This window comes from Anolis sagrei, chromosome 2 (assembly GCF_037176765.1).
Source record: "Anolis sagrei isolate rAnoSag1 chromosome 2, rAnoSag1.mat, whole genome shotgun sequence".
NCBI lineage: Eukaryota > Metazoa > Chordata > Lepidosauria > Squamata > Dactyloidae > Anolis > Anolis sagrei.
The window spans coordinates 238,587,874-238,604,283 of record NC_090022.1 but is presented as its reverse complement, the minus strand read 5'-3'; the positions used below and the strand labels follow the sequence as shown (position 1 = coordinate 238,604,283).

Here is a 16,410-nt window from a genome sequence, read left to right as displayed (position 1 = left end):
CTCTCTGTTTGATCTATACTTGATCAAATCACAGATCTCCAGTCTTTCCCCGACTAGCGATCCTAACAAGCCTCTGTTAGTTCTTTCTAACTAAAGCAACTAACAAGGTTTTCCCCTTCAGCTTCCTAGCTGAAGAAATCTCTACTATTCACGAACACTAAAACCTGACTCTTCACTTCTTCACTCCTCAGAGTCTAAAAAATGACTCTGCTGCTCTCTCAGAGTCTTCCCCCTGACTGACTCTAACTGTCACTTTTTAAAACCTTTACTCTCTAAGCTCCTCCCACCTCCTCTTCTGCCTCGTTTCCATGGTAACACATTTCTCACAGCTAGGCCGCTCCAGCCTTAGGGCAACCAATGCAAACATAAATACAGTTATAAGCATATTATTATAAACACTTCTGTACAGGGGTAATAATAATAATAATAACAACCAAATTTAGAGAGCTCATTCCTAACGGTTGGTGAAGTGTGGTCTTGCAGATGTTGTTGAACTCCAGCCCCCTTCAGCTTTCCTCACTAAAGACTATACTGTCTAAAGCTTAAGGTGGGTACAGTCCAACTTTATCCACTTCTACCATGCATTATTTCTCCAAGCCAGGGCCAATCTAGGAGGAAAGCAATCAGAAAATAAACAGACTTCAAAAGTAAAGACATGCATTTTGTCCTTCTGGTTCACACTATCAAACTTTTTATGTCTCTAAAGATGTTAATATTTCATGCTTTCATTCAATGATGTCTGTCTTTTAGTTGCTAGATTTCTTTTAATTATTTTTAGCCAACATTTTTTAAAATTACTGCTATATTGACCATTGTATGTGGCATTCCTTTGGTGAAAAGTAAGTTTAAAATGCCGCTTGAGTAGCATCTTCACTGTAGAATTAATGTGGTTTGACACCACTTGGCTCAATGCTATGGAATCCTGAATGTTGTAGTTTGGCAAGGCACAATTCTTAGGCAGAAAAAGCTAAAAGATATTATAAAACCACAACTCCTATGATTCTATAACAGAGGTGTCAAACTTGGACCTCCAACTCCCAGATGCCCTAGCCAGCTCGTCCAAGGACCAGGAATTCTGGAAACTGAAGTCCAAAACACCTGGAGGGTCACAAGTTTGACACCACTGTTCTATAGCATTGAGCCGAGGCAGTTAAAATAGCACCACACTCCATTGATTCTACAGTGTAGATGTACCTTCTATTAATCAGTCAAGGAAAAATGAATACTGAATAAGAGAGATTACAGAGGAAAGAACTATACTGAAGATGCAACCATCCTGAACAGTCCTTCTACCTCTAGGTAAGCTTGCATATCATTCTGCATTAGTTTTGCTGTTCTAGAGACAATAGTAGTGATACCACAGCATTGCTTGTCAATGTATGAGTTGTAAAAACTGCCATTAAATCTCAGGTGACAGTGCCTGGGGAGAAGCCCACTGTGATATCTGCAGGAGGTATGAAAATGAAAAGAGCTTGGGGGTTTAAAAAAAATCCCATTTACCTTTACTGCCAGATCATAACAGATGGTAAGATCTAAAGGAAGGCATGCATTAAGGATTTAAAAGCAAGCTGTTTATTCTTCAGGGTTTCAAAGATCCCGTGCAGCAGAAAACCTTTCCACTGAAGTCTATTGAAACTGTACAACAATAATGTTTGACAAAAATAAAACAAATCTATAGCACAGGTAACATGCAGAACACTGATAACAGAAAAGCGTGGGCAGGTTCCTTTAAAGTCAGTGAGATGGCTACAAAGGCTATGCAGAATGGTATTAAAAATACAACAGGTGAATTATGCGAAGGAAAGTAAAGCTGAAATATAAAACAACACCTGGCACGTAAGCCAATAAGCCAGATGGAAAAACTAGATCATTCCGTATTTGATGGCTATTCACCCCAAGAGAGTGTTATCTGGAATCTTTCACTATTGAATTGTTCAAGAAGCAACGTTGGTTGGTCAAAATGCCTAACAGTTTGGAACTGAAGTATGCCCAACCAAAAATATAGCTGCAGTTTCTATACACTTGGAAGATCCCCTAATATGCAGAAGAAATCAGTAAATTAAAAGGAAATATCTTTACTTTCAAAATTTTGAGATATTGATAACAAAATTCTGGTGTTATTTATCTTATTGTCTGGAGGAAAACATTTGGAGAAGTTCAAAATTCTAGTGCCTATTTTTGTTGAAGCATTTTATTCGATGTAGGAAAGAATCTGCTCCCTAAGTATAGATGTGATAAAATCCTCTGTTTCTCAGCTTCTTGCTGTATCTACTGCAGGGTAAATAGTATATAGGCAATCAGATACTTGTGCCTTGTGTCTGTGGAGGTTTTTTTGTGTCAAGAGTGACTTGAGAAACTGCAAGTCACTTCTGGTGTGAGAGAATTGGAAAACTGTCAGGACGTTGCCCAGGAGATGCCTGGATGTTTGATGTTTTATCATCCTTGTGGGAGGCTTCTCTCATGTCTCATAAGGAGCTGGAACTGACAGAAGGAGCTCAACCCGCTCTACCCAGATTTGAACTGCTAACCTCTTGGTCAGCAGTCCTGCTGGCACAAGGGTTTAACCCCTTGCACCACCAGGGGCTCCATGGAGCTGGTGGTAGGGGACAAAGGAAAACAAGAGATGCAGGATTTGCTTGAGTTAGTAAGAGTTTACACTGTTCTGGAAGCAACGTTTGTACAAATTACACTTTTAGACATGTTTAGTGAGAGATTTGAGGAGATAGGCTGAGAAAGGGAGAAAATAATAGATTTTCAGGAGTTCCAGAAAATGGCAAAAAGAGTAATAGCGGAAAACAGATCTGGGGTGGAAGTGGTGGTGATAGCAGGCTCTAATTATTGTCACTCACGTTAAAAGACTTACAGCTAGGTTTAAAAAATAAAAGCCCTCATGATGTTAGTAGAATATTCTGATTTTAGTAGAATATTCTAATATACTTTCTAAATTACCTGATTTGGCAAGGAAAATCCCAATTATACATCATTTGCCCCACACTTCAAAATGTTCCACTTTTTCTTTGCTCTTCTCACTTTACCCGTTTCTCCAAATGCAGCAGACTGAATTCAAAAGGGAAAAGGTTTTTGCATTAAATTAACTCACTAGTAAGGCAAAAAGAAGAGAGGGAGGAATTTTGCTCTTTTCAGTAAGTTTTGGCAGACCCAAATGACTGCAACCCTTCCTAGCCTATGCGTTCTACTTCATGAACAACATTTGCTGTCTTGGCCACACTCTGATGTTGCTTGGGCAAGCATCATCTGTAAAATCTTGGAGGGTAAATCCCAATGTGATTGGATAATCATCCTCTTGTTTATTATTTTCCTTTGGTAAGCTATCCTGGAAACATGTGCTGAAAGGAAATAAAGGTGATGAAAGCAACAATGCAATAATGTCAGTGATATAGTAGTATATTTAATAGTATATTTAATGACCCATTTAATTAATGACCCAAGCAGTTACTATACTCCCATCTCAAGAATGGAAAATGGAATGTTGGTGGACAGTAAAAGAAATTTAAAGATGGGCTTAAGACTAATCTTAAAAACTGTGGCATAAACACTGAGAACTGGGAAGCCCTGACACTTGAGCACTCTAGCTGGAAGTCAGCTGTGACCAGCAGTGCTGTGGAATTTGAAGAGGGCGAAAGGGAGAAACATGCCAAGAGGAAGGGCAAAAGGGAGAAACATGCCAAGAGGAAGGTATGTCAAACCAACTCTGACCGGAACCGCCTTCCATCTGGAAACCGATGCCCTAGCTGTGGAAGAATATGTGGGGCTCTATAGTCAACTACTGACAAGACCCTACACTTGGAAGCTGGTCTGAGTCCCTCTATGGAGGTAGAGAAGATCGGGATACAAAAGTTTTAAATAAATAAATAAATAAATCATACTCGGATAATGAGGAATCACCTAACTTAACTTACTAACTTACTTTGCATGTTTAATTAATATTCTGCCATTTCCCTCACATGGAATCTTGAGGCAGCTTATGACATGGTTGAATTTTATTTATATACATTTATTTACTTGTGTCCTAACCCTCATTTCTTCTGACATAGGCAGCTATTTTGACTTACCCATAACTACTGTATACATGTAGTCATCCTGCATCTCTCTCTCTCTCTCTTTCTTTTACTTTAATCCCATCCTTCAGCCAAAAAGGCCCCTGAGCAGCTTACAAATCATTACTTTGACAGGTAGTGTCCTAATGTCAGGCTTCTTGTTGGTGGTGAATATGCATGATTTATTACTTTATTTATTTTATCCCACCTTTCTGCCAGGGCTTAAGGCACCTAACAGCAAATATGACACAATATAAATGAAAAGCAGAGCTTATACATGTTGATGAGAATATAAAAATAAAAAAAACAATTACTTCTTTTGTGTCATAATGCATAACTATATTTAAAAACTACACAATCCTCCAAAATCCCACTCACACCATTCCCAGATGATGGAGAGAAAAAGCAAAATACAGCTAAAACTCAGATAATACAATAGTTTTCCCCAACAATAAGTTAGCTGTTAATGTTAAAACAGCTCCAATTCAACCACTATATATATTTTTAAATGACTATAAAGATACAATCTACTACTCATACCATTAGTAGACTTGTAGAAGTAGTCATGCAAATAATAGCAATATAATAATGTGGCTGCAGCCCTAGACACAATATATTTCTCTTGATTGTTGTGTTGATGAGAAGTGGCAGAGGGAACTGGCAGGCATTCTGTGGACTTGTTTCAGTATATAGTTCCGCACTGGACTATGGTGAGAAATGTCGACTGATCTGTCACTATGCCACACAAGAAATGTGTCATCCTGAAATACATAATATCTTTGTTGGTGGAGATCCCATATGACTGAGGAGCTAACTTGTGAGTAGTAACTAAGCACTTGAAAACTAGACCCATATGGGCTGGGCTACCTGCCATTTTTTCATTGCCCTTGGAACAATGTGTGAAGAAGCCACTGCTGGAAAATGTTTCCCACACACAGTTAAAGGCAAGTGTGATTCAAAATTTAGTAAGGATACTAAGGGAGATAATGGAGAATTCTGGGGAAAAATGTCTTGCCATTATTCATCAATGTATTTGACAGGTTTTGTGTTTATTTCTCACAGCACGGATTAAGCATAGTAATTGAAAATGTCCATGGCTTCACTCTGCTAATGCAGTTGCATTGTACCTTCAAATTTGGCTAAAACATGATTAAATTATCAGCCGCAGCAGTATTTCAATGCTACTTGGAGTGCAGTACTTTAATCCATAATGTAATGCAAATCCTTGTCATATTTTGTTGTTGTTGAAAGAAGGAGAGAAAGGAGGAGGGGGGACTATATCTCCTAAGGCAATTGCTGCTTCTACACATGCCAAAGCCTCTCCCATTCATCTACCCAAACCTGGCGCCAGTTGAAATATTAGGTTTAGAAATCTGTGACAAAAAATGTGTCAGATGTAATATAGATTAGCATAGAAAGAGAAAGACTTCCTTCCAACACAGCAGAGATAGCAGCACTCACAAAACTGCATGTAAGACATTTGAGAATTATTAGTTCTGTATTTTGTGTTTGGCCAATGAGGAAAATGGAAGTATGAAAAAAATAGCAATTTTATGCTAAACTATATATGTGTTATCAAGAAATTCCAGCAGAGTTTGAAAAACACATCCATTAACGTAGCAAAAAATTAGAAAGAACAGCTATTAGAGATTTTCCATCTGCCGGATTACAAATAATAGCAATATGGTTGCTGAAAGCCCACTTCACAATAAGCAGGATCCAGGCAGGAGCTTCTACTGCTGGGGGATAAGTAGAATCCAGCAGAGGACGATTGCTTCTCTTCAGTACATCCCCTCCTATGCCCCCCACAACTGGCCTGGAGCGAATCTGAACTGTACAATTATAGCAGTTTGATCCCATACCTTCTCATTGACTCCTAGGATATGTAGTACCTAGTATTTTCTGCTAAAGAGCTCAGAACCACTCCCCTGAGCATACTAAATGCCTCTCCAAACTACAAATAGAAGGATTCCATAGGATTGAGCCATGGCGGTGAAAATGGAATCAAACTGATTGTCCAAAGTGGATAGACCCTGGAAAGCTGGGAGGATAACTTTTTCAGTAGCATAAAGGGTTGTAGGGGGAGATGAATTTTTTTCCTGTGGCTATCAACACAACAATACATTAAGAAAATTGATATTAGTGCATCAAAACAGAAAACAACAATACAAGCCACCAAGCAATGTGTGTACATGTTCATTTGTTCAGTCACTTTGTGACCTCATGGACCAGCCCAGGCCTGTCAGCGGTCGCCACCCCCAGCTTCTTCAAGGTCAAGTCATTCACTTCAAGGATAACATCCATCCATCTTGCCCTTGGTGGACCTGTCTTCCCTTTTCCTTCCATTTCCCCCAGCATCATTATCTTCTCCAAGTTATCCCGATTTCTCATTATGTGGCCAAAGTACCTCATCTTTGTCTTTAACATCCTTCCCTCCAGCCTTCACAATCACTCTGCGCAAAAATTACACTGATCTGTAATTATTAAGGTCCAGAGGATCCAGGGAGAGGTTTTTTTAAAGCAGTGGTCTAACTATTGCTTCTTTTAAACAAGATGGAATGTTTCCCTCCCTTAGGGATGCATTAATAATTTGTTGTATTGAAAATCAAATTGCATCTCCTCCTTGGACAACCATTCAAGAAGGACGGGGATCAAGAAAGCAGGTTGTCATCCTTACTTGCCCCACCAGCTTGTCCAAATCAATAGTACTCAAAAATTGAACTGATCCAGTGTAATCCTACTCACAGAGTTTCTGGACACCTTGTTGTTGGCCTCTGCTGCAATGACAGATTCTAAGCCTGCTCTTATGTGAGAGGTTTTATCTGTGAAATGGTTGTTAAAAGCATCACAGTGAACTACTGAAGGATCTAGCAAAGGGTTTGGATGAGAGGGCACCTGAGTTAAGCCTCTCACCACTCTCAGCTTAGCTGGATATGAATCTGTAGACACAATGCATGGAGAAAAGAAAGTTTTCTTTGCTGCACGTATTGCCACCTTATAGGAGCAAAGGTGCCCTCTATACTACATCTCTTTGCATAAAAGTTGAGTTTCCTGCCATCAGTGCTCTAGTTGTCATCATTCCCATTTCATTTCCCTAGGGGTCTGTGTATACCAAGGAGCCCGATTTGCATTGGGTTGGAGAGGAGATTTGGGAATGATCATTTTGATTCCATTTGCTAGCCAGGGATTCTACCGGACCACTCATGATGCCAGCCATGGAACCCTTTAAAGTCTCCTGGAATCTTAAAGGATCCATTTAACCTTTGAGGGCAGACCATATTAATAGGTCCTCCATCTCTGCAGGGGTAAATTATAGCTGTGAGACTAACTCTGCCCAGAAAATGATCTGTCCATGAAAAAACCAGATGTATTGGTTACCTCTGCCCACAGATCCATATGTAATGAGCTGAAAACTGCATCAAGTATGTGACCTGCTGAATGTGTTGGTCCAGAAACCAATCAGGATAGACCTATATTTGTCATGGATACCATGAACTCCAGAGGTTCACCTGACAAACTGCCTGTTGGCATGTTGAAGCCAACCAGAAGCAAAAGTCTGGGTGACTCCAACAACACATCCGTGACCACTTTCATGAGCTTGGTCAGGGATTATGTTAGGCAGCTGGGTGGATGGTACACTAACAGAATCTCTAATCTACCTTTGAGTGTGTGTATCTGAGTTTGAAAACCAATGTGATTCAGCTCCCTAATCTTGTCAGGTTAATATGGTCTTTATAAACCACAGCTACCCCCCTCCCCACCTGCTCATTGACATAGTATCTGGAAGGGCCTGAGTCCAGATTGGCCTGTTATCATCCCCCAGCCATGTTTCAGTGAAACATGCCAGTGAGGCACGACTATTGTGTAAGAATACCTGGCATTCATCACTATGAATGAGACTTTTCATACACTTTGTGGAGTGCCAGTATATGCTTTATTACAGGGATAGAAATAATGTAGCCCTCCAACTGAAGTGCACCGGCCAGAATTTCTCAGCATTGGCATTTCTTGCTAGAACCGCTAGGAGTTAATAGTCCAACAGCATTTGGAGGACTGCATGATTCCCAGAGGACTGCATGATTCACCTGTCTATTGCTGTCTTTTGCAATAGTGTCAAACCTTGCTCACTGTGAGTGAGGTCAAAGGATAAAGACTTTTACTGGTCCATCAATGCCTGGGAAAGGGGAAGTTCTAAACTTGTGATTGTGTTCCTTTTGGTTGGTACACAGTTTGTTATTTTAATAAATTTTATTGTTTGGCCATATTTCAAGCATGTGTACAATGGAGAGGTTGCTACCCAGACATCCTGGGTTTGTGGGTTTTTCCTGACCAGATAATTGAATTAAAACCTAATATAAAGGAAGAATATAGCTACACCTGGCCCAGATAAATGTGACTAATCAAATAGTTACCTATTTACTTACTACACCCTGTTAGCAGATTTATGCAGTGTTATTGTTGCCAACTTGCTAAGCCATCTAGATTCAGTTGGAAGCTTTCTGAACAACCTATCATGATCCAGCAGTCTAAATGTGTACATAAAAAGGGGAGTTTTCAATTGACTGCAATAGCAAGAAAAATGTATTTGCTCTTTGACCCATTATAGTGTTCAAGGAAGTGTAATGGATAATATGACCTGAATTCAGAAGCATAGTTTACACAAATTCATGCACCCTTTGCCTTTGTTCATTAAATGATTTCCAAAGCACTTTTTTTCATGTCAGGAGTGACTTGAGAAACTGCAAGTCACTTCTGGTATGAGAGAATTGGCCGTCTGCAAGGACATTGCTCAGGGGACGCCCGGATGTTTTGGTGTTTTACCATCCTTGTGGGAAGCTTCTCTCATGTCCCCGCATGGAGAGACAGAGCTGACAGAGGGAGCTCATCCATGGTCTACCCGGATTTGAACCTGCAAACTGTCGGTCTTCAATCCTGCTGGCACAAGGGTTTAACCCATTGCGCCACCGGGAGTTCCTCCAAAGCACTGATACAACTGCTTGGCAGTGCATTTCTCAACATCTGAGCTCCACCTGCTACAAGAGTGATCTATATTAACTAGAGAAAAAACCTTAGTTCATCCATGAATTTAGTAAATACTAGCTTTGGCTCAGGTTTCTGTTTCAGAATCTACATTTCCTACCTGTAAAATGAAGTAGCCTGAACAACTCCCAGGAAGAGATTATTTTTAGAATCTTTCATCCTGAAAACAAGCTTCCATAGATTGGAATTTCCTATATAAAGACACATTTGTGAAGTTAGAAGTTTTGAATCCCATTCTGGGGATGTAGAGGGGTATAAATCAAATCAAATAAATAAATCGATGATAAAAGATGTGTATGTCTCAAATATTAAGTGTAATGATCAAACTGATTTCTCCAAAGAATCAATTTTACAGAAAAATAACCAATTGCAGTCGCCATAAGTGATGGTTTATCTGTTTTCCACCTTTGTTTTCCCACAGAAGTACATTTCACATAAAGAAATGTAAGATTACAAAGACCCTTAGCTTCTTCATCCACTGACAACCTTTTTTCCCTTTTCTGATAGCGAGGGTTTATTCTGCCATTCCTTGTTCTGGAGACCATTCACAATAAATCTACTCATTGACCACAACTAATTCACATTAGATTTAGGCTGCATTTATTTATTTCTTTGTAAAATTGACCTTTTGTTTGAATGGGCACTTTTTCCTCTTTCTATTTGAGACACACACCAGGGAATGCAATCAGGAGATTCCTATTGATTGTTCTAAAGCAATTTCGTGCTGGTCATGGCTGTACTGGATTTGCAATCATTCTGAAGAGAGGTGTTATTGACTGCACCTAGTAATTACCACACTCACCTCGGAGCCTGCAATGTGCTCCTTGTCTAGGTTACTATAGTGAGAGCCCTTCTTTCTTCTAATCACAGCCAAGGTTAGCACTGTATATTGGCAGCCAGCATTCTCCAACCTTTTCCAGATCTAAGGTGTACCTTTAACCTCAGTTTATAACAATACCTGCTTTTTTTTCTTCTTAAAGAAGCATACAACCAGGCACATCAAACAGACTCTATAGAAGAGACATGGCTCAAAATGCTGAGAAGATAGTGGTTTATTGGCAGAAATTCCCAAAATCTTTTGTCCTACATATACTCTCAAAGCCTTCACTACCTAAATCTCATTGCTTAAAATCGTTATAACATTTGCCCACAGCATATGTACTGCCTTAGAATCAAGCTACAGAACTTTCTGAACTAGGAACTCTTACTGGAAAAAAACAAACCTGTAATAATATCGTCTGAAAGAATGCTTGAGATTACACATAGGACAAAGCCATTTGAACTTTTCTATCCATACAAAACCATCTTTTGAGCATTTTGAAATGAGTGTACTATGTTTTTCTAAAAAAAACTATCCATAATCATCTTTTTTTTGTCTCTTTCCTCCTCTTCTGCTTAAAGAAAGCAGCTACAGTGTTGCTAATGTGACTGCCCAACATTAAGGTTGATCATAGGTAAAGGTAAAAGTTTTCCCCTGACATTAAGTCCAGTTGTGTCCAATTCTGGGGGTTAGTGCTTATCTCCATTTATAAGCTGAAGAGCCGGCGTTGTCCGTAGACACCTCTAAGATCATGTGGCCAGCATGACTGCATGGAGTACTGTTATCTTCCTGCCAGAGCGGTACCTATTGATCTACTCACATTTGCATGTTTTCAAACTGCTAGGTTGGCAGAAGCTGGGACGGACAGCAGAAGCTCACGCCGCTCCCCAGATTCCAACCTACAACCTTTCAGTCAACAAGTTTAGCAGCTCAACAGTTTAACCCTGCAGGCTCTAAAGTTGATCATAACCATGGCATACATGCCAAGTATGACCTTTCAATATAGTGTTCTTCCAAGCTCCAAACCACTTAAGATGTCAACAGATTATATCTAGGCCAAAACAGTCTTATCCCTCCTCCCACCACCGCACAGGGTACGGTAATGCTTTTGGGCTGAGGAGGAAGCAAGTATAAAGCTTGAGTCCACTAGACCTGGGGAGGACTTCTTTTATGTTGTGTTTGTAGAAAATCACCTCAGTGGCTGGACATTGGTCGCTTTGGGACTGTTACTCCAGCTGGTGGCGAGAGAGTCAGCTGGAAGACTGGGTAGTAGTAACAGGGTTAACCAGAACCATCTGTTTAGCTACAAGGTGGAGCAGAGTGCTGCTGGACTAGCCAACCAATCAGCCTGATCAACTAGAAGACACTCATTGACTATGTGTTAAGTGTTGTTTTATTAATGTCTTATCATTTGTCTTTTTCCTTTTCTGCTTCAGGTTGTATGTTTGTCCTTGTAATGTTATTTTAAATCAATGTATATGGAAACTGGGGCAGCAATACAAGTCATACAGGGCAGAGGAAGATATGGCAATGGCAGGGACACATGTCCTTATAGATAGAGGAAGGAGAGGAAGGTGTTTAATACCCATCTCACCTTCCAGTCACCCTGCCAGCCTGGGGAACTTGGAGAGTGAGAGCCAGACCACCTGCAATAACTCACTTTGCTCTTAAGTAATGTCGGGACAGTGAAAAATAAGACTCATATAATCTATGATCTCATTGAAGATGAGGGAACTGACCTGGCATTCTTTACTGAAACTTGGCTAGGAGATGATAGTGCTCCAACCTGGGCCAAGGCCCTTCCAGCCAGGTACTGCATCAGTGAGCAGGTGAGGGTAGGTAGGGGGAGAGGGTAGCTGTATTCTATAAAGACTGCCTTAACCTGACCAGATTACCTGTTAGGGAGCTGGATCACATTGAGTATGTGTATCTGAGTCTGAAAACCAGGGATAGATTAGGGATTCTGTTAGTGTACTGTCCAGGGATTCTGCCTCGCAGACTCCCCGACCAAGCTCACAGAACTGGTCTCGGAGGTATTGCTGGAGTCACCCAGACTTTTGCTTCTGGTTGACTTCAACATACTACTGGAGGCCAGGTTGCCAGGTACAGCTCAAGAGTTCATGGTATCATGAGAAACACGGGCCTATCCCAATTGGTTTCTGGACCTACGCATTCGGCAGGTTATAGACTTGTGTGATCAATGCAAAAAATCAATACTCATTACTAAATTAAGGGGGGGGGGGAATAATCTCTAAGTGTTTTTAAAACATCGTTAGGGTCCATATCATAACTAAAATGATTTAATGAAATTTTTGTTACTTTTTCATTAAGTAATTGCACAAGGGGGGGGGGGATTCCAGGACACCTGTCTCCCTTCTTTTTTAGAGCTATAGGGATGAAACTTCCTACTATGGTAGAACACAGCTCCTACTGTTACTCCATCCCCCAAGTTTCAGAACATTCCACTCATGCACTGATTTTGGGGAATTTTAATTTTTTATGAACAACATCAAAAAAAAAAAACCTGCATGAGCTATCTCCTTGAATTTGTATTGTCAATGATATTACATTTTCCCAGAAGTCCCTGGGGTGATAAAGTCCAACCCCCCTCTGCCAGACAGGAAAAGCACAGTCAAACCATCCCCAAAAGATGCCCATCCAGTCTTTGAAATAACAACAACAACAATAATAATAGGAAACCTACTAGGTAAACTTTGGAGTTACTGCTCTCAACTTTGCCTACCTCACAGGGTTGATTCAACTCTCAACAAGCCCTTTCATCTCATAATCACTTAAGTAAGCAGGATTTTGGGAAATGTAATTTGGGAAGGTGAGGAACCCTGTGGAAGAGAATTCAAAGGGTTCCTGGATTTTAATAATTACAGACCAGTATCTAGCTTTCTTTTTTTGGGCAAAGTGATTGAGAAGATAGTTGCCCTCCAACTCCAGGCAGTTTGGATTACACACACATCTTTGATCCATTTCAAACTGGCTTCAGAGCAGGATATGGTGTTGAGACTTCTATGGTCACCTTCATGGATGTTCCCCATCTCAACACCAACAAGGAGAGTGTGCCCCGTTGATGCTTCTAGACCTCTCAGCGGCTTTTGATACCATCGACTATGATATCTTTCTGAAGTGCCTGGAGGGGCTGGAAATTAGAGGCACTGTGTTTCAGAGATTCTGGTTGCACCATTCAGGCAGGTTCCAGATGGTGATGCTTGAGGATAACTACTCCTCAAAAAGGAGCTGTTACGTGGCATCTCACAAGGTGCCATTTTATCTCCAATGCTTTCTTTTTAATATTTACAGGAAACCGCTGGGAGAGATCATCCGGAGCCATGGGGCAGGATGTTATCAGTATGCTGGTGATATCCAAATATATTTCTCCACGCCTTCAAAAACAACCTCAGCTAAGGATACTGTGTGTCTTCTCAATGAATTCCTGGAGGAGGTAATGGCCTGGATATGAAAAACAAAAACAAAAAACAAATTGAAACTGAAGGCCTCTCTCTTCCAGCAGGCCTACCCTGCCAGCTTTAAGTATAAATTTTAAACTCAGTCCTGTTTTTAATCTCTGTTCTGTGTATTTTAGTATGTATTTTATAGAAATATGTTTTAATATTTGTGGAATTGTTACATATATGTGTTCTAATTGTTCTGTAACTTGCCTGGAGCCACGAGAAAAGGCAGGTAAGAATTATAATTATTTTTATTATTATTATTTGAAACATAACAAGATGAGTCCACAGCAGACAAGATGATGATGATGATGATGATGATGATTATTGATATTTTCCAGTTTTTCTCAAACTGTGTTCCTCTGGGTGTTTTGGACTTCAGCTGCCACAATTCCTATCCACTGGTAAGATGGCTGGGATTTCTGGGAGCTGAAGTCCAAAACACTTGGAAGAGCACACTTTGAGAAACAATAGAATCTATTCTAATGTACCTTAGCTTTCTTTTTATCCAAATAATATAATAGTGTGAATTTCTTTTCTGCTTTTAACACAGATACAACAAACTTTGAAATGCAATTTGAAGTCTAATCATCAACATGCCTTTCTATTATCTGTACACTGTATCTGCAGGATAAATGTTATTTATTTTAAAGTAACAAAGGCATTTAACAACACAAAATTTTCTATATGTATTTATATGTGAACATCTATCTATCTCTACCTATCATAATCATTTTTCTGTCTAATAAAAAAGGTCTCCAACTTCCACTTATTAAATTCCCTGTCTGGTGGGCAGGTACCAGCCTTGTTAATCTGATTTTCACCAACTTTACAGAATGATTAACCCTTTGACAGAGTCTTGTCATCTGTGACCTAAATAGAGACTGTATAATTAAGGAAGAATAGCTAAAGCCCTGTCAGATCTGGCTGAGACATTCTTCCTCTACACACATTAGATTTAGGAAGAATGCTATAGGACGAAACAGTTTGGTTGTTTTTTTATTTTAATATACTGAGCTGAAAAAAGAGGTAATCAGACATGTCAGTGTAGTTAATAAATGCAAAGCAAGTCACATAACAGAGCTAATGTAGGGTAGTGGTTTGTGTGTCTAGATGCCTTGTCAGCTATGGAAACTCCCAGGTGACCTTGAGTACCATATATCTAGAACACCCAGATATATGAATATGTGTGTGTGTGTGTGTGTGTGTGTAATGTTCATTTGTGGGATTAACATAACTCAAAAACCACTGAGTGAATTGACACCATATTTGGACACAATACACCTATCAGGCCAATGAGTGACCATCACTCATAAAACACTGGAAAACATAGTGGAAGAGACTTATATAGCCAAAAAAAACCCCCCAAAAATGTTACAATGCATGCACATAACCACATATATACACATATAGACAAATATATATACACACACATATACACATATATACACACACAAAAAAACATTTACACAGACTGGGCCACAGCAATGCATGGCAGAGGACGGCATATATATCTCCTAAAATCAAAAATAGGGAACACTTCTGGTTCCAAGCGTTTTGGATAAGCATCACACAGTCTGTAAAGAGTTGTTTTTTAATGGAACTGAATGTGTGCAATGAAGAGTACTGAAGCCCTGGAATATGTGCTGCTGATGAGGACAAACTAGATCTGTTCTGGCCCTGTAGGTTCTTACATTTTCTTGACGAGTCAATTAAAAGAGGAGATAAAAGCAAACTGAAATATGTCCAACTTTCATCTCTCTGCTAGTACATTGCAAAGCCATATATGCACAGCACAACACTCCTAGTATAACACAACCTTATTTATTTGAATGACATGTAAGATAGCACAACACCTCTGACTAATCAGACATTTAGAAAAGCAAGAATCTACTGGAGAAAGCAGTACACTGACAGGAAGCTACATAGGGGGTTCATAATGAGCTGGGATAACAAGGACTTTGGAATAAAATAATCAACATTTAGATAACAGCTTCACTATAGTGGCATATCACAGGTGCTTCTAGACAGAATGCCTCCCCTCCATCCCACCCCCCAAATTCCTCCCAGCAAACATCTAGCTGTAAATGCTGCTGTATGCTGTAGGCTGTAATGAGTACTTATAGGCCTATCATAGGTTGAACATGAAACTGTGCTCATGTCATTAAAAACTCAACTAGGCAGAAAGCTCAGAATGGAGCTGTTGACAAAAGGAGAGCAGGGAGCTTTGTAGCTTATCCTTAATTAGGTGTTGGCACTGGTTCTTGTCAAACGAAGGGGAAAGAGGGTCTGCTGAAACACTCGGGTGCAAATACACAGCACAAGTCACACAGCTGGAAGGAATACAAAGTGCATTCAAGCTGGCATTGAAAGGGATTTAGGTAAGCACTCAAGGTAACAAAAATAAAAAGAGAGAAGGACTGATAGCAATGGAAGCTTTGGATGAATTGCAGCGGTGCATACCTTTATTACAGCTTATCAGTCTCTAGCCAGCAACAAACCAACTTTCCGAGTGCATTTCTCTTCTTGGTGTTCCAGATTAAAGGTCAAAGGAAGTCAGATTTATATGTTCTCTCCCGCTCGGTGCAGCTCACTTCTTGCTTCATTGGTATGCTAAGGATGAAATCTTCCACTCTGTGGATACAAAGGCCTTCCCCCCTGTCAAAGCGCTTCTATTTTCCCCCAAACAATTATTTGCTACAAAGAGGTTACAAACAATGTGATATTAAAAGGTCACCACAGTAGTTCTGGCATAAATACACATGTGGTCACATGACAGACCTAATTCCTCTTTAGCTGTAAATACAATTACTCTCTACAGTCATTCACTATCTTCAAACTGCTAATATGTGGATTTTATTAAAAGGTTGCCCATGTGTACTCTGAAACATATACAAAGGCTGTGTGTTTTCACAGTGTGCGTCATCTGTGCCCATTTAAGCTACCATATGGTAGGGAGTTTTTTATCAGGAAGAAAAATAAAAGAGTATATGTCTGTGTTTGTGTAGATATAAGCATAGCCATATATAAA

General features: G+C 39.9%; 1 long non-coding RNA gene across 2 annotated transcripts in view; it reads right to left on the bottom strand.

The window, feature by feature from the left end:
- The window catches only part of LOC132766437 (uncharacterized), a 50,820-nt gene extending 34,618 nt beyond the window's left edge, over positions 1–16,202 (bottom strand). For both annotated transcript variants that reach the window (XR_010909321.1, XR_009630477.2), the window contains exons 1-2: positions 15,843–16,202; positions 13,229–13,380 (exon numbers count right to left, since the gene is read on the bottom strand). This is a non-coding gene — a long non-coding RNA (uncharacterized lncRNA). The remainder of the gene's footprint in view (positions 1–13,228; positions 13,381–15,842) is intronic.
- Positions 16,203–16,410: the final 208 nt, after the last annotated feature.